This window comes from Lycium barbarum, chromosome 11 (assembly GCF_019175385.1).
Source record: "Lycium barbarum isolate Lr01 chromosome 11, ASM1917538v2, whole genome shotgun sequence".
Classification (NCBI taxonomy): Eukaryota; Viridiplantae; Streptophyta; class Magnoliopsida; order Solanales; family Solanaceae; genus Lycium; species Lycium barbarum.
In genome coordinates, this window is record NC_083347.1 from 59,875,988 (window position 1) to 59,898,263 (window position 22,276).

General features: G+C 40.0%; 1 long non-coding RNA gene across 2 annotated transcripts; it reads right to left on the reverse strand.

Moving 5' to 3' along the window:
- Window positions 1-9,301: 9,301 nt before the first annotated feature.
- Window positions 9,302-12,322, reverse strand: LOC132617564 (uncharacterized). Of its 2 annotated transcripts, none has more exons than XR_009573770.1 (3): window positions 12,222-12,322; window positions 10,393-10,489; window positions 9,302-9,688 (listed from the first exon to the last, which is right to left on the reverse strand). It is a non-coding gene; the product is annotated as an uncharacterized LOC132617564 (long non-coding RNA). The 2 variants fall into 2 exon arrangements; XR_009573771.1 differs by lacking the exon at window positions 12,222-12,322 and adding an exon at window positions 11,383-12,215.
- Window positions 12,323-22,276: the final 9,954 nt, after the last annotated feature.

Consider the following 22,276-nt stretch of genomic DNA (forward strand, 5'->3'; position numbering starts at 1 on the left):
TGACATACCTCAAATGTTTTCCAGGATTTTATGTATATATTGATTTCATGCCTTTCATACTCAGTATTCGTACTGACCCCCTTTCTTCGGGGGCTGCGTTTCATGCCTGCAGGTACATACACTCAGTTTGGTGATCCTCCGGCTTAGGACTTCTGCCCAGCCGCTAGGAGAGCTCCATTGTTCCGGAGCTTGAGTTATTTTGGTACAGATCCTTTTGACATAGACTTTGTTATATTCTTAGAGGTCTTTTAGACATATGTGGGTTGTGTATATATGGTTTGGTCAGCTATATCGATGTAATTCGTCCTGGATGTCCCCATGTATAGTGGCAGCCTTGTCGGCTTGCATATTTGTTATGTTTTGGTTAACTGTGACTTCTCAAGAGATAGGTTCTTTCTGATGTATGACATGATGAGTTCACAACATGCTTTTACAGAGTGTCATATTGTTTTCAGTTTCAGTTGGATTATATCTAGCGGGTCGTATACGGGTGCCCAGCTCAGGCACTAGTCATGGCCCATCGGTTTGGGTCGTGACAAAAGTCTTTAGCCTTGTCGGGTCATATGTTATATATCATTTTGATAGCCTCGTCGGCTTGTGTATATGGATATGGGCATTGTTATTGATGATGATATAAATGTGTTGTTGCCTAATGAGATTAGCACTATTGATGCATATAAATCATGAGTAAGACATGTGGCTCACCTAGATGTGAATATGAGAGTACGATAAGAGGTATCCGGGTGGGTTATCACCGGGTGCCTGACATGGCCCTCTGGTTGGGTCATGATATTGTGGATGCTACCTTCTCCATAGATTACGACCTCGTGGCCATCCCATATAAATTTCAAAGATTGATGGAGTGCGGATGGCACGGCTCTTGCCATGTGAATCCACATCCTTCCTAGCAATAAGTTGTAACTGGCGGGTATTTCCATGACCTGGAATTCAGTGATGAACTCTGCTGGCCTAATTTGAATGTTGAGGTCAACCTCTCCAATGGCATCACACCGACCTCCACCAAATGCTCGTATATTGGTATGGCTTTGATGCACTTTCTCGAGGTCATAACCCAGCTAACCCAAAGTGGATTCGAGGCAAATATTGAGCCCAGCACCACTGTCGACTAGAACTCGGGTGGCGGCCTTGTTGCCGCACATAACGAAAATATGTAGTGCTTTGTGGTGATTCGTGCCCTCTTTAGGCAACTCTTTCTCAGTGAAGGCGATTTGTTAATCTCTATGACATGCGCGACCATTTCCGCTAGATTTTCACTGCTTTTCCCAGCCGGGACATGAGCTTCTTCTAACACTTTCATCAAAGCCAAACGGTGTTGTGGGGAACTTAATAAGAGTGCTAACACTGATATTTGGGCCGGTTTTTTCTTTAAATGCTCCACAATAGAGTATTCCTTTGGCTGCATTCGGCCCCAGAAGTCTTCTGCCTCTCCCTCGGTAATGGTCCTCTTTTGGTTTCCCTCTTTTTGTGGTGCCCCTTGGGCCAAATCCTCAGGAGTGTAACACCTTCCTGATCTTGTCATCCCATGCGCTGCAGCCACTTGTACCACGAAATCGTTTTTGGGCGGCGCTTCTGTTATCTGAAAAACGTTCACAACCACTGGTGCAGTATTAATACCGTGAGCTGTGGGTGCTCTTATATGGTAAGTGATGCCACCATGCACTCAAGTGCTTGTATACAGTCCTGTATTGCTGGCCTTCCTGCATCCAATCTTCCTCTTTTTCAATAATATGAATCATATTATTGTCGTGATTGGGCAAAGGATTGGTGTCGAAAACCATGACTGAGACAGATAGAGCAACATACAAATAGCCTATCCAGAATACTAAACACTTATTATTATTTTTCTTTTCCAGACACGAATCATACTTACTCATCTCGTATGCCAGACGGATTACAGAACGTACAAATTACTCAAATGATGTCATATAGCAAACGGGATACAGAATATACGGAAGGTCAGAATGCTTACTCTCCAACACAAGTCATGCATATCGGAATCGGATATCATATCACATACGCGGTAACCCCGGGGACATATACCACGCCGGGACAAATACCATATCATACATACGGTAACCTCGGGGACAAATATCACGCCGAGGGACCGGTCACATCCTATCATATACATGATAACCTTGGGGACAGATAACACGCCGAGGAACAATGCCAAGGGATGAGCACGATAACGTAGGAACGTGGTCGCCACTCCTACCTTTGGCGCCACAACACATCATATTTCAGAAAATTTGCTCCGACCTCCGTCACACATCATAACATAACCACGGTACCCAGGGGCGGACAGATAACACGGCACCCCGAGTCCGGACACATCATACTTCATAATATATCCTCGGTAACCGGGGACGGACATATAACACAGTACCCCGGAACCGGACACATCATACTTCGGAATTCATATATGGAACCCGGCCCTTAACAGAGGACTCGGCGAACCATCCGCACGATATATATATACCGGCCCGGGATCCGGTGAAAGGGATCATAGCACATGCACGAGCAGAATAGTGAGCAACTAAATGCACATAAATCGAGACTCGATAGAATGATCGAACGTGCCATCAGAATAATCATAGCAGGCTACCCATATCAGAATGCTTATATTAAAATACTTATGTCGGGGTACTCATATCAGAATACTTATGTCAGAATGCTTAGGTCAGAATACTTATATCAAAATACTTATATCAGAGTAGTTATAACAGAATACGTATGTCAGGATTCTCATATCCAAAATACTTATATCCGAATACTTCTATCGAAATGTTTACGTCAAATTTCTTGTATCGGAGTACTTACGTCAAAATACTTTTGTCAAAATATCCATATCCAAAATACTTGTATCCAAATGCCTATATAGGAATACTCATATCAGAATTTCCAGATACTTATATCAGAGAGTACATACAGTTCATAACAAATCCAGAACAATAGCCCAAGTTTCTCTTAATTACTATGCGGAAATGAGTCCAATAGAGCAATACAAGTGGGGTTCGGGAATTATGGGCCCACCTCGGATTAAGTCGAGGTGGCGTGTATAAACTATGAACATTTAGCCTTATAGAGTCATCCATGAAGGTTTCAGGGCAATCCGGTTTCATTTGTAGAAGTTACGGACGTTCAAACTATGTTTCCATCAAAGCATAAGGTTCTTAGTTCAATTTCACTGAATGAATAGGGGTCCAAATCAAGCTCGGATTTCTAGGAATAGAGTTTCCCTCGAGGCTCGTATCATAGCCTATTACAACTAGGACATGCCAAAAGAAAGGAAGGGTAAGCCTTACATACCAGTGCCGCGACCTCCAGCTACGCTTATGCATCCAATTTGTTTGTCTACATGCAGGAGAATCCATCCATTCGTTAGTTTCATTATCATATACCTGCCTTAACCTTTCAAACGCATTCACTTGTATCCAGCCAGAATTTCGGCAGCACCTCCCCTGTAAATATACCAACCCCGAGAATACGGCTCGGCTCCCAATCAACAACAACAACAATCCGGGAATTTGACCCGGCCACAATATCAACAACAATGACAACAAACATTCTAACAACATTGATCGTTAATGTAAACGCACTTTAACATTAGCAACTTTCTTTCGCATAATGCGACGATATTCCAATTACGTTCAAATCAAGATATATAATCAATCCAAAACCATTCAAACATGATTCCATAACATTTCCAACAATTCACAAAATTTTCCAAAACGACCCGAGCAAGGTTCCAACTCACTCGAAATTGTCCCCAAGCCCGAGAACAACACCAAACACATTCTTTCTTTCCAAATTCACACATTATGTCACAATACATACATTTACAACTTCATTTCATAAATTCAAGAAACCACATCAAGACTACATTTCCTTCCAATGCGGCCCACACGATTACAATCTTAACTTGGATTATTAAAACTTCATTTTCTATCATAATACTCACAACGAGGACAACCAAAATACTAACGACATTATTTTCCATCAAGGCATGTATCGGAGTACTTACGTCAAAATACTTTTGTCAAAATATCCATATCCAAAATACTTGTATCCAAATGCCTATATAGGAATACTCATATCAGAATTTCCAGATATTTATATCAGAGAGTACATACAGTTCATAACAAATCCAGAACAATAGCCCAAGTTTCTCTTAATTACTATGCGAAAATGAGTCCAATAGAGCAATACAAGTGGGGTTCGGGAATTATGGGCCCACCTCGGATTAAGTCGAGGTGGCGTGTATAAACTATGAACATTTAGCCTTATAGAGTCATCCATGAAGGTTTCAGGGCAATCCGGTTTCATTTGTAGAAGTTACGGACGTTCAAACTATGTTTCCATCAAAGCATAAGGTTCTTAGTTCAATTTCACTGAATGAATAGGGGTCCAAATCAAGCTCGGATTTCTAGGAATAGAGTTTCCCTCGAGGCTCGTATCATAGCCTATTACAACTAGGACATGCCAAAAGAAAGGAAGGGTAAGCCTTACATACCTGTGCCGCGACCTCCAGCTACGCTTATGCATCCAATTTGTTTGTCTACATGCAGGAGAATCCATCCATTCGTTAGTTTCATTATCATATACCTGCCTTAACCTTTCAAACGCATTCACTTGTATCCTGCCAGAATTTCGGCAGCACCTCCCCTGTAAATATACCAACCCCGAGAATACGGCTCGGCTCCCAATCAACAACAACAACAATCCGGGAATTTGACCCGGCCACAATATCAACAACAATGACAACAAACATTCTAACAACATCGACCGTTAATGTAAACACACTTTAACATTAGCAACCTTCTTTCGCATAATGCGACGATATTCCAATTACGTTCAAATCAAGATATATAATCAATCCAAAACCATTCAAACATGATTCCATAACATTTCCAACAATTCACAAAATTTTCCAAAACGACCCGAGCAAGGTTCCAACTCACCCGAAATTGTCCCCAAGCCCGAGAACAACACCAAACACATTCTTTCCTTCCAAATTCACACATTATGTCACAATACATACATTTACAACTTCATTTCATAAATTCAAGAAACCACATCAAGACTACATTTCCTTCCAATGCGGCCCACACGATTACAATCTTAACTTGGATTATTAAAACTTCATTTTCTATCATAATACTCACAACGAGGACAACCAAAATACTAACGACATTATTTTCCATCAAGGCAAGAAGTCTACCTTCGATTCCCATTAACTTCTACAACAACTTTCCGACAATTTCAACTTCACTAGAATCGTCATAATCTCACTTGCATCCTAAAATACATATCGACAACAATTAAATTATTACCTAAAACTTGATTCACATTTCATACCACACACACACACACATGCGGCCACCTTCCAACACCCACAAATTCAACCAAAATTACCAAACTTTCATTTCCAATATAAATTCCATAACAACAACAATTAAAATACTACATAAAAATTAACTAATCTTGCCTCCACAACATAGGCATGCACACGGCTATACCATACAACCCTCCCATATTTTCATGAATTCTATCCGTTCCTTCATACTACAATGTAAACAAGCCTTCATAACATCATAAAAAGGATTAAATATTACCTCTTCTCTTCAACCTCTTCCCTTGACCAACGTGCGGAAATGATGAAACGAACGACCTATCTTCCGAAACAACTATACCATGTCGAAGAGGGCCTTCAAATTGGTTGGAATTCTAGGAGAGAATAATTTTTTGATCACTATTTCAAGGGGCCAAATTTTTGCCCCTTGGCCGTGCACTTCCTCTTTCTCCTCTCCTTTTTCTTCTTCTTTCTTCCACTCTTTTTCTCTTAATAATATGACTACACATATATATATATAGTTGTATAGGTCATGTGAGGGGCACATGCTTCCCCCTCTCTAGATTTTTCCTTTCTTTTTCTCCTTTTTTTTTTCTAGATTTTTCTCCAAATTTCCAAAGATGACTTAATCCCTTTTCTTTTCCTTTTTTTTTTCGGCCACATGGCCTTTTTCAAGAGATTTCTTGAACATTTGTAAAATGACCATTTTACCCCTAGCCTTTCCACAAAATTACCATAATGCCATTTTGCCAATTTCCTTTCCGCCCTTGGTCTTCCTCAATATTTCCACTCTAACAATATTCATAAATAATATTTTCAACAACTCGTATATTAAAATTATTTTTGAAACATAGTCTTGTTCTTAACTTCTCCCCATTACCTTGAATTTTCTGGACGTACGAAATAAGGGCTATAACAAGAGAGATAATAGAAACAGATGTATATGAACAATATGTGACATCTTGAAGATTTTATATTCTTATTTTTTGGTTTAGTTATATTGCTTACGAACATTTTCTATGGTATATATGGTGTGTGTAGCTGTTGCTGCTTCATTAATGACCATCTCTTCAAACCTATATAATGTTTTATACTTTAGACACCAATATCACAAACCTATACAAATGAAAGTAGCTTCAATGGGTCCTAAGAGAATCAATATAATCCCCTCAATAAATGAAAATTTCGTGAATTGGATAAAACAATTGTCTTATATTTTGTTTATTAACTAAAATTATACTTAGCGGAAAATTTTATTAATAATGAATATAACGAAATCAATTACCGAATGAATAAAACTAAAATCAACTTAGAGTATCTCAACTCTAAGTTGACTTTACAAAATATGGTCTTACCAAGTAATCGCAAATAATTAAAACTACTAAGAAAAAATTGGTTCCAGTAGCCTTTACATCAATACAGCGCCTAATGTCTCCAAGGTCTCACCAGATGTGAGAGAATATACTTGTCAAGAAGAGAATAAAGTTCTTCTTAACTTCTTTCCATTGATCTGGAAATAGTTTAAATATTTCAACAAACTTAGCACTTTATGGAAAGTACCAAGGCGAAGCGAAGTGGGTGAAAGGGTATTCGTGAAAAATTACACTATATATAAGGTTAAAATTATTTTTTACGTATATATAATGGATGTTGAATCCCCTTGACTTCTTCGTGCATCGACTTTTTCTAACCTTTGAACTCTCCTACTGAAAATCTTGGTTCCGCCACTGAAAAGTACTTCAGTCATGCATGTGTAATGTTACAAAGTTTCAATAGCAAAATGCTAGTGTCAATTTGGCTTAAAACACTGTACATCGCAGCAAAGTTTCAGCTGAACACCAAATTGTAAGTGAAAATTGGCAAAAAAAATCTGCACTTTTTGGGTGTGTTCGGTACGGAGGAAAACATTTTCTGGAAAATGTTTTCCAATTTTCTCATATCCAAGTTTTGACTTTTTTTTTTGCACCCCACCCCACCCCGCACCCTACCCCTCCGCACCCCTACCCCCTCACCTCCCTACCCACCCCCCAGCGAAAAAATTATTTTTTTTGCACCCCACCCCTGCACCCCTACCCCCCAGCAAAAAAATTATTTTTTTTTGAAATTTTTTTTTTTACACCCCCACCCTACCCCTCCCCCACGCCCTCACCCATACCCCTGTCACCCCCCCCCCCCCCCAAAAAAAAAATTATTATTTTTTTTAAAAAAGTTTTGACATTTTGTTTTTTGATTTTTTGCACCCCCCAACCCCCACCCCACCCCACCACAATTTTTTATTTTTTTTTCAAAAATAAGTTTTGACATTTGTTTTGGTTTTTTGCACCCCCCCCCCCCCCCCCCCCCGCCCCCCCAAAAAAATGAAAAAAAGTTGACAATTATAAAATTGAATGTTTGCGTGGTTAAAAATTAAAACTTTTGGAAGGGGTGATGGGGTATTTTGGGTGGGGGGCGTGGGGGGGGGGTGTGGTGAAAAGATTTATTTTTGGGGTAGGGGGTGTCTGGGGGTGTTGAAACCCGCAAAAGACATTAAAAAACTTCAAAAAAAAATGTTGGGGTTGGGGTTGCGCCGGGGTGATGAAAATTTAGAAAAAATATTAAAAACTTCAAAAAAATGTTATGGGTGGGGGGAGGGGTGGTGTATGGGTTAAGGGAGTGGTTGGGGGTGAGGGTGGGGGTGCAAAAAAAAATGGAGGGGGGGTGGGGGCGTAGGGGTGGGTGAGTGAGAGTGGGGTGTGGGTGGGGTGGGGGGTATGGGTTGGGTTGGAGTTGGTGAGGGTTGGGGTGGGGGTGCAAAAAACAAAAACAAAAAATCAAAAGAAATTTTTTTTTGGAGGGGGTGGGGGTGGGTGGGTGGGAGTGGGGTGGGGTTGGGGGTATGGGGTTGGGTTGGAGTTGGTGAGGTTTGGATGAGTATTTTCCGGAAAACGTTTCTATCAACCAAACGAACATGAGAAAATAAGTAAGAAATTTACTTATTTTCCACTACCTAAACGAACATGAGAAAATAAGTGGAGGAAAACATTTTCCTCCATACCGAACACACCCTTTATAGTGCGTATTTTAGAAGCCTTCCAGCACACTTTCACCACAAATCAGCTCCACATTTCAGCACATTTTTAGAAAATTTCAGCACTGCAAATGTCACATTTTAGCACAAATTCTGCACATTTTAGGACTCGAAAAATTCACCAAAAGAATCTGCACATTTCAGCATATTTTCTGCACATTAAGCACTCTAAACTTCACATTTCAGCACTCTAAATTTCACCAAGAAAGTTCTGGTGTACTCATTTAAGGTAGCAGCAATTAATAGTTACAAAGATGATGCTTTATTGTCATAGTGAGTGTGTAATTAAGCATAATTCAAATACCAGGAACAATACATAAAAGCAAGCTACTAATATAAAAAGACTAAAGTACAAAATAGGAAATCTAAAATGAAAGCATAAGTGTTTTGATGGAAAATGTGTCTGCCTCCATAGCCTCACTTTCAACAATCTACACCTCATAGATGGACCACAAAATACCACCTTGATAGAACAATAAATATGAACAGAAGAACATGAACCCTGCAGCCTTCTCCCTAGAACTATGTGTTGCAATTTAACTTCCACATTTTGTTGTTATTACTACCACTGCGTTCTATTATTATTTGTGTTAGCAATTTTGGTTCGTGTTACTAAGATTACATAATGGACAGACAACTTTGAATTCTTTAACTGCTTTTAGATGAAAGTTTTGATATAAATTATCAGGAATTTTGTACCTTGAAAATATTGTTGTCGACATTCTTGCTGATGAGTTAGCATTTGGCACTACTAATCAGCCATAGAAGCAGACAGGTCTTTGCTTATGACTTGTCTGTATAAAATAAAAAAAGCCTTCATCAACGTGAAATTCACAAGGAAAATGGACAGACAGTGCACCATATTTGATACTAATCTACTTTCATGTCTTTTTTCCATTTAATTCCATCACATTTACAGGAGTTCATCAATCCTTTATTAGCCACCCCTATAATATACCAAAGTTACATGTTCTCTGTCTCTAAGTATGTATATGCCCTTCTCGCCTTTTAATTAGTAAATGATAGTTGTAGCTTTTCGTTTGATACAGATAAATGTCATACATGAGGAAAATAGGGATCGTTGGTCTCTTCATCCTCCAAAAGCAGTATTTAGACTCATATCCATCACATTTACAGGAGTTCATCAATACTTTCTTGAAAACAATCACCACTAAGAATTTCTGTCTTCCACTTCCAACTAAACATAAGAATCTCTGTCTTCCACTTCCAACTAAACATACCATCGTGAACTGCTAAAAAGCAAAAGTGATGAATATTACACATCAGAGTGGTTTTTATACTTTAGCAAAGAGGGTGTCTGATAACCAATTCAGCATTTAAAGTTAAAACTGAATACCTTAAGTTTAAAAGCTTAATAATATTTTGTGAGATCAATTTTACATAAAAATTTACAATTGCCAATAACTGGTTCAAATAAACTTAAAATTGCTATGTAAAAGCTCAAACCTATTTAAACATTTGACAGATCATGGAAGTTGACTATTTTTTTAGATATGGTTTCAGTCTTATTAAACTTTATACATTCCAAAACCAAACATCTCAACTTCAATCCATTGTGGAACATAACCATCAGAATTATCTTCATTTCATAGCATATGTAGATAATCACATGTCTACTGAGTGAGAAATCTAATTTCAAGAGTCCTCTCATGCTTCAGCTTTAAGCTCAGGCAACCCATTAATAAAAATACCATTCAAAATTGAAAGAGAAACTTCTTTAAGCTTTTCCGTAGATCCCTGCTTTTAGTATGTTCCATAATCCCAGGGAAATCATATAATCCTGAAGTGCGACATTAACAATCCAAACTAAAAGTTGCTTGATTCATCGTGTATTCTACATTGCTCCACTGCCGAGGAGGGCAATCATGATGTTATGAATAGAGTAACCACAAGAATGCTAAGTATATATCACATAATTAACATTGTTACTTACCACTATTGCATTCTTTGCACTTCTTTTCCTTTTGTATTCTGATTCAAACATGCCTTTCACCGTCTCTAGTGAGTTCTTCAAAACTGGTTCTCTGCACCTTTAAAAAATTCAAGAAGAATTGGTTATTGTCAATTTTCGAAGACACTTTCAATTGTTGATGCTAGTAGACTGACTCCAAATATTTCTTTTTGAATTTGATGGAGTTGAAGGGAATCAAAAGCTTTAATAACATAATTGTAGCTAAAGATTGCACCCATTGTTTAAGGCACAGTAAATACTGAATGCTATTATAAAGTTCAGGGAAAGGGGAAAAAGGAAAAAAATGAAACTGCGATTTTGAGTGAATACAATACAACTGAAACATGTATAAAAAGCCTAATCAGAATGACAACTAGTTGAGCAAATAAATAAAAAAACTCACAGAGAATACTAATACTATTCTTGAGAAAAAAACAAAAACAATATAAGTTCTGAATGGGAAGTGTACAATGACCTTCTAATCTTTTTGAGTTGCAAATAGCTAGCTAGTCTCCTGAATTTCTTAAATGTAACTGGAGAACTGGAATATAAACTATGGTTTCTTTATTACTTTTGTTTCTTTTATATCTTTCAAGTACAACCCCACAAACAAACTATTTGATCTATTCAAAGATTTCAATTTTGAACTACCATTTTATTTGGAAGCTTCTTGCAATCGAAAAATTCATAATTTAAAAAATATGATTTTTTTTTTTTGCTACCTTAGTTTTCCTTTTTCAATATTGGATTATTTCTGGTTAGAACTTCTATTTCATATAGAAATATTTCAACTCTTGGACTGAGAAATTAGGATTTGTAATAAGTTTAAGTAATATTAGCTTGGATTAACCTCTATTTAGTATGTTAAAGAAAGTACCACATTCTATAAGAATCGATCCCTTTATCCAATTAATGTAAAATGCTTAACCTCTTCCTATCATTTTATGGTAATGTTTGCAGATTTAAACTTACCAGGTCAATATATTTTGATGCACTCAAGCCTCTCTACCCCACAAAGGTAGAGGTAAGGCCTGGGTATATACCCTCCCCAGACCCCACTTGTGGGATTATACTGGGTATGTTGTTGTTGTTGTTGTACTCAAGCTGCATATCAGTAATGTCATAGAACTTCTCCCTTGGAATTTTCGTTATGTTTTCCCCTTGAAGTCAAAAGAAACTTCACTGCAATTAGAGGCCTTTCAATTGTTATCAGAATGAAACTGTGAAACATAACTTTAACAATATGAAAATAGATGATGTCTAGACTAACTATTAGCATAGCAGGTGATGAATATAAGTTTATTTAGAATGTAGGTGAATCTAAAGTTGTTTGTTGTTTCATTCATCTTTGTATCATAAGAGGTGACAAACCATTTAATAAAAATAAAAATAAACTAAAAAATTCTGAATGTGCAGTAAACCTCAAAATCTAATGCAAACTCTTTGTAGTTGCCCATTTAAATAGTCCATCTTTAGGGAAAAGTAAATCCCATCAATGATATGAGGAACTTTTCGATTGCAAGTACAATTGCATCCACATAACCAATATGGCCACTATACAACATGGAATGTAAGCAATGACAAACATTTAAACATAATGTAAGGAATCCCAATTTTAAGCTTCTCATACGAACAAAATACATTAAGACACTGAGGCAATACATCACGACATGCATAAACATTTAAGCAAATACCGTGTCGTCATCACAATTAAAGCTTTTTCAAACGCATAAACCCACAGAATTTACAATAACAAAAACAATTAGCACGCATTAACAAATCAAAACATGCATAAACATTTAAACAAATACCTTGTAGGCAATCACAATTCTCAGCTTCTTTAAGAACAGCAGCAAGAACAGACTCAATCAACTCAGCACCCTCGGTGTAATGACCCTTCGCCCAGTTGTTGTTGGGTCCATCCCATAATTTGAGGAAGAAAACATCTCCCTCATTTTAAGGAAGAAAACAAGGAAGAAAACATTTCCCTTTGTTTTGAGGAAGAAAACATATTCCTTGTTTTAAGGAAGAAAACATCTTCCTTGTATTTGACAAATTGTCAAGTGCTTGCTTGAGTCACAAATGACATCAATAGGTTCATTTCATCCCTATAAATAGGGAAGACTTCTATCATTTGTAGCATCACCAAGAGCAAGAGAGAAAAACAGTAAGGAAAACACTTGAGTGAGATATAGGTATTCAGTTTAGGATTGGTTTTTTGTAATAGTTGAGTGTGAGAGTTGCTCCTCTATTGTAATTCTGTTCCGGTTATGAATAGATGACTTTTCCAATCCTTACAAGTGGTATCAAGAGCTTGGTTAATCTTCCAGGCCAATCTTTTAAAGTTTCGTAAAATTTTCAGTCAAAAATATTTTGTCCCAAAATTGTACTCTGAGTATACCATTAGAAAGATCACATTCCGAGGATTCCGAATATATATTTTTCTGAATTTTTGACCACCGGAAGGCCTCCAAAAGTCCAGTCAAAGTTTCTCTGTCCACCATCGCCGCCGCCGCTCCGCCACCTTCCGGCCACCAGCTCGCCGGAGAAGACGACCGGAGAAACCCGATCCGACCAACCCGTTTTGTCCAGACCAACCCGTTTGACCAGAACCAGATCTGGTCAAAGTCCAATTGCCACATCATCCTTTTGTTGACTCTTTCAACCAACCAGTGGTTAAACCGGCCCGGTTCGGTTTGAATTAGTGCAGCCCGGTTCACTCTGTTTTTGTCCGATTTTCAGATTGGTCAGACCGGTTCCCTAAGTTTTTGACCATTCCGGATTCAACCGTGAGTCCCGTTTTGCCTGATTCTGCTTCCACAGTCCAGTACAAGCAGATTAGGTGCACTTTATCATGGAGAAATCATCATCGGATACCATGATTCCGCTAACATCCTCAAATTATAACATGTGGAAACCTCGTATGGAGGACTTGTTAAATTTGAAGGATTTAGCCGAGCCGCTCGAAAATAAAGGTGCCAAACCCGACAGAACACAGACGAAGAATGGGCAAGAATGAATAGGAAAACGGTCGCACAAATTCGACAGTGGATTGACCATAGTGTATTCCATCATGTCGCGCAGGAAACGAGTGCTTACAAACTTTGGGAAAAGCTTGGGAGCATGTACCAAGCAAAAAGGGCTCGAAATAAAGCATTGTTGATGAGGCGATTGGTAAATCACAAGCTACGTAGCGGTACCTCTGTCACAGAACACACAAGTCAGTTCCAAGATCTCGTGAACCAGCTAAGTGCAGCCGAATGGGTTCTCAAAGATGAGGAGCAAGCAATCTTGCTCCTAAGTTCTCTACCTGATAGCTGGGAGACTCTTGTCGTCACTCTCAGTAATTCCGCCCCCAATGGTAAGGTGACCATGCAGATGGTCACGGACGCCTTAATAAACGAGGAATCGCGAAGAAAAGAAGCCGGGGTAGATCAATCATATGCCCTTGTTTCTGAAAATAGTGGACGCAACGGAGGTAGAAGCAGAGGTAGAGGAAGAGGCCGAGGAAAAGGTAGAGGTCGAGGTCAAAGTAGAGGAAGATCTCAAGTTCGAGGGAGATCACGAGAGCGGGGAAAGTCCGTCGATACCAACACTTGGTTCGAGGGCTATTGTAACTATTGTGGCAACTATGGCCACAAGAAGGTGGAGTGTCGAAAGCTTAAATGGGAGCAGCCTCAAACTAACCAGAGTTCGAGCAAGGAAGATGGTGAGACCATGGTCACCGTGTCACCAGACATTGCACTTGTTACATGCGGAGAGGAAACATGCCTACACGTGGTCACAAATGATATTGAGTGGGTGATTGATACTGCTGCATCATTCCATGCCACTCCACACCGGGATTTGTTCAGTACTTATAAATCTGGAGACCACGGCGTTGTGAAGATGGGCAACACCAGTTTCTCGAGCATTGTTGGCATTGGTGATGTGCACATAAAAACCAGCAATGGAAGCTCACTTGTGTTAAAAGAGGTTCGTCATGTTCCGGATCTGAGATTGAATCTGATCTCAGGAGTAGCTCTGGATCGACAGGGGTATGGAAATCTGTTCAAGGATAGTACGTGGAAGCTGTCCAAAGGTTCTATGGTTATTGCTAGAGGACATATTTGTGGTACTCTTTACAAAACCAATGTAAAGTTGTATCGACCGAGTCTCAATGCAGTTGAAGAAGAGACATCTCCAAACTTGTGGCATAGACGATTGGGCCACATGAGTCTGAAGGGATTGACGACTCTTGCAAAGAAAGAAGCCATCTCAATAGATAAAAACACAACTTTGGATCCCTGTGATCACTGTTTATTCGGGAAACAACATAGAGTTTCTTTCAGTTCCACTAGAAAGAATCGTTCCGAGTTGCTGAGCCTTGTCCACTCTGACATGTGTGGACCCATTGAAGAAGAATCTCTTGGTGGTAGAAAATACTTCGTGACATTCATCGACGACGCATCACGGAAGGTTTGGGCTTATTGTCTCAAATCGAAGGATCAAGTATTCGATCGTTTCAAGACATTCCATGCTATGGTAGAAAGGGAGACTGGAAAGAAGTTGAAATGCCTCCGATCCGACAATGGAGGCGAGTACACTTCCCGGGAGTTTTTGGCATATTGTGCTGAACATGGGATCAGACATGAGAAAACGGTGCCACGAACACCACAACATAACGGTGTAGCTGAAAGAATGAACCGCACTATTGTTGAGAAAGTCCGATGCATGCTCAGTATGGCTAAACTGCCAAAGCCATTCTGGGGCGAAGCTGTTCTGACAGCTTGTTATCTTATAAACAGGTCACCTTCAGTCCCATTGAACTTTGAAGTTCCAGAAAAGATATGGTCTGGGAAAGATATTTCATATTCTCACTTGAAAGTGTTCGGGTGCAAGGCATTTGTGCATGTATCCAAGGAGTTGAGGCAGAAGCTTGATCTCAGATCAACTCCTTGTATCTTTATCGGCTATGGAGATCAAGAGTTCGGATGCAGGCTGTGGGATCCCGAAATGAAGAAAGTGATTCGGAGTAGAGACGTCGTGTTCCATGAAAACCAGTTTCATGAGTGTGCTCCAACAGTCAACAAGAAACGAAGTTATCATGCTCCAGATGATGTCCCTGAATCACCACACATTCCTCTCAACAACGAGGAACTTCATGATAATGTCCATGATGAACAAGAAAACATTGATCCGGCAGATGTTGATGATGATCAAAACGAAGAAATTCTTGAGCAGGGGGAGCCTTCACCCCAAGACGCAGCTGGAAATAATCAAGTTCGACGTTCTGCACGAGGGTTAATCCCTCAAAGGTCATACTCGCCAATAGAATGGATCCTTCTTACCAGCAAGGGGGAGCCAGAGAGCTTTCAAGAAGCTCAATCTCATCGTGAAAAATCCAATTGGCGACAGGCCATGGAGGAAGAAATGAATTCTTTACAAAAGAATCAAACATATGAGTTGGTGAAACTTCCTCCGGGAAAGAAGGCCTTGAAGAACAAATGGGTTTTCAAGCTCAAGAAAGATACTAGCGGAAATATCGTGAAGTACAAGGCGAGGCTCGTAGTCAAAGGTTTCCAACAGAAGGAAGGAATCGACTTTGATGAGATTTTTTCGCCGGTTGTGAAGATGATGTCTATCCGAGTGGTTCTCGGATTGGTGGCAAGTATGGATCTTGAACTTGAGCAGATGGACATGAAAACAACTTTTCTGCATGGTGATTTGGAGGAAGAAATATACATGGAGCAGCCCGATGGTTTCCGAATCCCAAAGAAAGAGCATCTCGTTTGCAAGTTAAGGAAGAGTCTCTACGGTCTCAAACAAGCCCCAAGGCAATGGTACAAAAAGTTCGACTCATTCATGCTGAAACATCAATACAAAAGAACAACTGCAGATCATTGTGTGTACTTGAAGAAGTTCCCCGATGGAAAATTTATCATCCTTCTGCTCTATGTGGATGATATGCTGATAGTAGGCCAGGATGCAACTATGATCAACAACTTGAAGAAAGATTTGTCTAAGTTCTTTGATATGAAAGACTTAGGCCCTGCACAACATATCTTGGGCATGAAAATCATTCGTGATCGAAAGGCAAAGAAGTTGTTCTTGTCACAAGAGGAATACGTTGAACGCGTGATCAAAAGGTTCAACATGAAAAATACCAAGCCTGTTGGTACTCCACTAGCAAATCACTTCAAGTTGAGCAAGGAAAGTTGTCCTTCTTCCGAAGAAGAAAAGAAGAAGATGAAAGCAGTGTCCTACTCTTCAGCAGTTGGAAGTTTGATGTATGCAATGGTGTGCACAAGGCCAGACATTGCTCATGCTGTCGGTGTTGTGAGCAGATACTTATCAAATCCAGGAATAAAACATTGGGAAGCTGTCAAGTGGATACTACGGTACCTGAAGGGTACATCCAGACTATGTTTGTGCTATGGGGGAGCTAAGCCGATTTTGGAAGGTTACACTGATGCTGACATGGCAGGAGATTATGATAGCAGGACATCAACTTCGAGTTATATATTCACATTTGCAGGGGGAGCTGTGTCATGGAAATCCAAGTTACAAAAGTGTGTAGCACTATCAACCACAGAAGCCAAATACATTGCCGCAGTTGAAGCTGGGAAGGAGCTTATGTGGCTGAAACGTTTCCTTCAAGAACTGGGTTTCCGACAAGAAGAATACACAGTTCATTGTGATAGTCAAAGCGCTATGGATCTCAGCAAAAACTCAAGGTACCACTCACGCACAAAACATATTGACGTTAGATATCACTGGCTCAGAGAAGCAGTCGAGCAACATGAACTGAAGCTCTCCAAGATCAACACAAACGAAAATCCTGCAGACATGCTGACCAAGGTGGTACCGAGAGACAAGTTCGAATTGTGCAAAGAACTTGTCGGCATACACTCAAACTAAAAGCCAGTGTACCCTCCTTCAGGTGTATGGGACAGGAGGGGGAGATTTGTTGGGTCCATCCCATAATTTGAGGAAGGAAACATCTCCCTTATTTTAAGGAAGAAAACAAGGAAGAAAACATTTCCCTTGTTTTGAGGAAGAAAACATATTCGTTGTTTTAAGGAAGAAAACATCTTCCTTGTATTTGGCAAATTGTCAAGTGCTTGCTTGAGTCACAAATGACATCAATAGTTTCATTTCATCCCTATAAATAGGGAAGGTTTCTATCATTTGTAGCATCACCAAGAGCAAGAGAGAAAAACAGTAAGGAAAACACTTGAGTGAGATATAGGTATTCAGTTTAGGATTGGTTTTTTGTAATAGTTGAGTGTGAGAGTTGCTCCTCTATTGTAATTCTGTTCCGGTTATGAATAGATGACTTTTCCAATCCTTACAGTTGTTACCAGCACCCAACTGACCAAAAATTAAGTTATGAGGCCTGAAAATTTGACCATAAGGCTCAGATCTAACACCGATCATAGTACCAGGCTCTAAATCCACAAGAACAACTCTTATCTATTGATCTCAAATCTTACCTTTCGAATGCTTGTTCTGTCATGGCAATTACTCCTTTGATGTGAACAAATAAATGAAGCAGACTGTAGAGAAGGAATTCAGACGGTTATAAGAAAAAACAATTCCAAAACAGAAAACCCAAAGAAGGATAAGTCTCCACCAAAATGGTGTTGCTTGGCATTCCTTTCCTCCACAAATTCTTTGAGGTCAAAGAGGATTTAGAATTTAAGCATTACATTTACAACCTACCCTGTTCCAGAGGGTGGCTTTCATCTCTGCAATGAGTTGTGTTGTGTCACTCTTTTTAAGATGAAAAAAAAAACGTCCTTTAGATGTAACTGCTCCAAACTCCTTTATTTGAGGGTGTGTGATTGTGAGGAGGAAATGGGGGAAGTGGCATGATTAGTTGGCTATTTCTTTTTTCTTTTTCCACATTAGTTGGTGGTTTTTACATATGCTGCAATTTTGCAATCGTGCAACTGCTTTAAACGTGTTAAAATACTGAAACGTGGTTTTCTAAAATTTAAATTATTTTTAAATTTAAATTCAAAAACAATAACTAATAACTAATTATTAACTAAGTAACATATTTTTGTCCTAAAACTATCCTGTTTTTAATAATACATAGTTAATAAACCTAACTTTACTTTGCCTCACCTTTTCAGTAGTAACTATAATAAAACGACCGAAAATGTCATGACGTGTCATGAAACGAACGAGGAAAATAACCAACAAGGATACGAGGAGTGCGATGAATCGACAATGATGCCAGAGAGGCTGGTAGAAGAGTTGGAAGAATTAGAAGATAAGAAGAAACCGAATATGGATGAAACTGAGGTGATCAACCTCGGTGACGAAGATGATGTCAAGAAGACACGAATCAGTGCTCACTTGGGAGCTCCACAGAAAGAAGAGCTCATAGCTCTGTTAAAGGAATATGTGGACGTCTTCGCCTAGTCGTACGCAGATATGTCGGGATTGATCACCGAAATAGTGGCCCACATATTACCCATCAAGGAGGGTTTTGCCCTAGTCAAGCAAAAGACGCGAACATTTAAGCCAGACATGAGTATCAGGATAAAAGACGAAGTAGAGAAACAAATCAAGTCTGGAATAGTGAAGGTGACATCCCACCCCACTTGGGTGGCCAATATAATGCCAGTACCCAAAAAGGACGAAAAGATCCGAATCTGTGTGGACTACCGAGATCTCAACCGGGCCAGTCTGAAGGACAACTTTCTTCACCTAAACATCCACATTCTAATAGACAACTGTGCTAAGCATGAGCTGCAGTCAGTCGTGGATTGTTTCGCCAGGTACCATCAAATACTCATGAGCGAAGAAGACGCTAAAAAGACAGCCTTCATCACTCCTTGGGGAGTCTATCATTACAGGGTAATGCCGTTCGGCCTCAAAAACGCCGGCGGCACATACATGAGAGTTATCACTATCCTATTCCATGATATGATGCATCGAGAGATTGAAGTATATGGATGATGTCATCATAAAATCAAGGTAAAGCTCGGAGCATACCGTGCACTTGCATAAGTTCTTTGACAGACTTCGCAAATTCAATCTAAAGCTGAACCCCGCAAAGTGCGCGTTTGGAGTGCCTGTAGGTAAGTTGCTAGGATTCATAGTCCGTCGTAAGGGTATTGAACTAGATCCTACCAAAATTAAAGCAATTCAGGAGTTACGCCTCCCAAGACCAAGAAAGAAGTCATGAGCTTCTTAGGAAAGTTAAACTACATTGGACGATTCATAGCCCAGTCAACTGTGATTATAGAGCCAATCCTTAAGTTGCTCAAGAAGGACTCTCCCATAAATTGGACGGAAGAATGCCAAGAGACATTTGACAAAATCAAGAGATACCTTTCCAATCCACCCGTCTTGGTGCCGCCTAGGCAAATGAGTCCTCTATTACTGTACCTGTCGGTATCAGAAAATGCTTTCGGGTGCATGCTCGCCCAGCATGATGAAGAGGACAAAAAGGAACATGCCATCTACTATTTGAGCAAGAAGTTCTCTTCCTACGAAGCGCGATATATGTTCGTAGAGAAAACCTGTTGTGCTTTGACCTGGATTGCTCAAAAGCCGAGACACTACTTATCGGTGTTCACCACTCACCTTATATCCATAATGGATCCGCTGAGATACATTTTCCGGCAACCAATGTCCATAGGAAAATTGGCTAAATGGCAGATGCTACTGAGCGAATTCGACATCGTGTACGTAGCGCAAAAGGCAATCAAAGGACAAGCCTTAGCTGACCTGCTGGCAGAAAGTCCCGTCGATGATGAACTTAAACCATTACGAACTTTCTTCCCAGATAAGGAAGTGATGGCTGTGGAAGAAGAGGTGGCAGAACCATACTCGGGCTGGAGACTGTTCTTCGATGGAGCAGTCAATTACAAAGGATTAGGCATTAGGGCAATGTTGGTATCAAAAACAGGACAACACTATCCGATGGCCACGAAGCTCAACTTCAGATGTACCAACCATATGGCAGAATATGAAGCATATGTCCTCGGCCTCAGGATAGCGTTGGACATGAACATACAAGAGATGCTAGTAATCAGGGACTCCAATTTGCTCATAAATCAAGTGACAGGAAATTGGGCAACCAAAAATGATAAGATACTCCCATATGTGAATCTAGTACAGAGATTGTGTGGGAGATTCAAGAGTATCGACTTCAGGCACACTCCAAGGGCTCAGAATGAGTCTGTAGACGCACTGACTACAATAGCGTCTATGATCTAGCACCTTGAGAGTACTCACATCGATCCGTTAGAGATCACATTGAGAGAAGAATAGGCTCACTGCACCCATGTCGAGGCTGAGCCAGATGGCCAACCATGGTATGCCGACATCAAGGCCTACCTGGAGAAAGGAGACTATCCCCCAGAGAGTTCAGCAACTAAAAAAAAGACCATAAGGAGGTTGGCTAATGGGTTGTTTTTTAACAAAAAAGTGTTATACAAAAGGACCCCTGACCTTAGGTTACTCAGGTGCGTGGACGCCAAAGAAGCTACAAAATTGCTAAAAGATGTGCACGTATGGGCATGCGGACCTCACATGAATGGATTCATCCCTGTTAAAAAGATCCTGAGGACAGGATGTTACTGGATGACCATGGAGCAGGACTCCTAAAAATTCATGCAAAAGTGCCATCAGTGTCAGATACATGGGGATCTGATCAAGGTTCCCCCCACAGAATTACATGCGATGAGCTCACCTTGGCCTTTAGTGGCATGGGGAATGGACGTCATAGGACCTGTTGAGCCTCTGGACTCTAACAAACATCATTTTATCTTAGTCGCCATTGATTACTTCACTAAATGAGTGGAGGCGACTTCTCACAAATTAGTGACCAAGAAAGTCGTGGCCAACTTCATAAAAAACAATCTAATATGTCGTTTCGGTGTGCTGAAACCCATCATCACAGACAACGGTGCCAATCTGAACAACCATTTGATGAAGAATATCTATGAGTAATTCAAGATCATCCACAAAAACTCTACTGTCTACCGGCCACAGATGAATGGAGCCGTAGAGGCTGCCAACAAGAACATCAAAAGAATCCTGAGAAAAATGGTTAACAACTACAAGAATTGGCATGAACAGTTGCCTTATACTTTTTTGGGGTACAAAACGACAACCCAAACTTCCACTGGAGCAACCCCGTACCTCCTTGTCTACGGTACAGAAGCGGTCATACCAGCATAAGTGGAAATCCCTTCACTCAGGATCATCCAAGAAGTAGAGCTGAAAGATGCAGAATGGTCAGAAATCATTATGAACAACTGGCCATGATAGAGGAAAAGAGAATGGTGGCAGTATGCCATAGACAGCTGTACAGGCAAAGGATGTCTCGAGCCTTCAACAAGCGGGTCAGAACCCGACTTTTTCAGATCGGACAGCTCGTGCTCAAACGAGTCTTCCCCCACCAAGAGGAATATAAGGGAAAATTCGCGCCAAACTGGCAAGGACAATACATGGTGAGGAAAGTACTCGCATGAGGAGTCGTAGTCCTAGCCAAGATGGACGCAAGAGTGGCCTAAGGCCATCAATACAGACGCTCAAGAGATACTATGTTTAGGATTCCATTTGCTTGTGATTTTTATTATTTCCTTGTAATCGTACCGTTTGCTTATAATCGTACTCTGTAATTGAATAGGAAAAATGAATCTTCTATGTAATGAACTACGCAATGATCTGATTTCCTATATTGGGATACGTAAGCTATCCCTATTGGACCCAGTCTCTTTATTAGTAAAACCAAAACTCAGTTATTTTATTCCGAACTATGTTCGACCTGAATTCCTGCTGCGACAGGATACGTAAGCGCTCTCGAGCTCGATTGTCATAAAAGAAAAAACCAAGAAACCCTTAGGAAACCACAGAGACA